Here is a 1587-nt window from a genome sequence, read left to right on the forward strand (position 1 = left end):
AACAGATTCATTAATCTACCTTAGGTAATTTGTTACGTTTAGTTTTATTCATTCCTCTCTCTTCATCCTTTTTCTCGTCCTTATCTTATCATTGCTCTGCATTCCTCTCTTATCTCGTTATTCGTGATCCGTTCACTGACGATTCCTTTCCTTGTTAAGGCGCCGTCCGTTCGCTTCCACGTCAAGGAAATCTATACCTTGCAATGTTAATAGAACCTGTTGATATAGCAGTGACAGTGACCGACAGTGATCTGACACAGTGACATAATAATGACACCCCCTGTCGCGCCGACATCGGGTAACTTGCATGCATGCCATAATATTTAGGTCATGCAAAAGGTGATATAATTCATGGCACTGATGAAAATCATATACATGCTGGAGTATTACCTGCCCCTTTATACCAACATTACATTCCATTCACAAAATTAGTCACACTAAATTCAGTGCGAAACAGCCAGCAGCTGCATAATTATATCCTTTCCTTCCTGATCACAAATTTACACATACTGCTTTTAGTATAAAAGACAAAGAATATATGTAACAATATCCTTTGTTTTCTCGTCACAAATTGTTCATATTAGATTTGTGAAACTGTGAGAAGATTACACGAACATTTTGAACATTTCTTACAGTGCGATCAGCTGTTACTACTCTACAACTGACGCATGGCAAATACAACCTGCTAGTCATATGTTCGTGACACTACAAATATTTGTACCGCGATATGTTCCTTACTCCGCTAATGTTGAGCCACGTTCCTATGACATGTAAAATATTATTATTTACGGCCTGTATATTACTAGAACCATTTGCTGTTTGTTGTCTAGTGGTTTTGAGGACACTGATTAATAGCAATGTATTTGATAGTATCATAGTCGTCGTATATATAGTAATTATGTGTAGCCTTTACATATGTCTTCTTAATGAGATCTGAAATATTTAGCGAAGGCCTTTCACAGCAGGGTGCAAAAACGGACACCATAATATTTAGCTTAATAGAACCTGATATGGCTAATCTGCGACCAAACCACAATCAGACTATCATATCTTGACAAAGGAGTGGATTAAAAAGAGCAAAAGAAAATCAAAATCACAATAGATATGTGTTTGCATTTCTTTTACTTCACAATCCAGTGTTACACCAGACCTTATTTATTTATTTATTCTAGAAACGGCACCTTCAACCTTATACGAAATTCGAAATTCTTCGATCCCATGAGAATTACCTACACAACAAGAAATTTCTACTCCTAGTTGATAATCTATTGTAAATCCTGCCCTGAAAGTTTGCCCTTAAATCTCTCGCAAATCATGGTCTTGATAATGTTACGTAATACAAACGACTACTTTGAGTATTTGAGAGAAGCTGGGTACGTGTTTCTCCCAAATCGATATCAACGTAGGAGATGGAATTTTAATGTTTCGTGACGAGGGGCTCTTTCCAAAGGTTTTCGGCGGGCGTCTATTTCAGTCGAGCGTCGGAATTTCGTCTTTTTTTTTTTTCCGGATACATTTAGGCCAACAGCGATGTTTTTTTTCCTTCTTCTTCTTTTGTGACAGTACTGTGTTTACATCTATTGCATT

The 1587-nt window shown here is 37.1% G+C and overlaps 1 protein-coding gene across 1 annotated transcript in view; it reads left to right on the top strand.

Annotated features, from left to right (window-relative positions):
* The window catches only part of LOC119591876 (facilitated trehalose transporter Tret1-2 homolog), a gene marked incomplete in the record, with an annotated part of 16213 nt that overhangs the window by 589 nt on the left and 14037 nt on the right, over positions 1–1587 (top strand).

Source organism: Penaeus monodon, chromosome 29, assembly GCF_015228065.2.
Source record: "Penaeus monodon isolate SGIC_2016 chromosome 29, NSTDA_Pmon_1, whole genome shotgun sequence".
NCBI lineage: Eukaryota > Metazoa > Arthropoda > Malacostraca > Decapoda > Penaeidae > Penaeus > Penaeus monodon.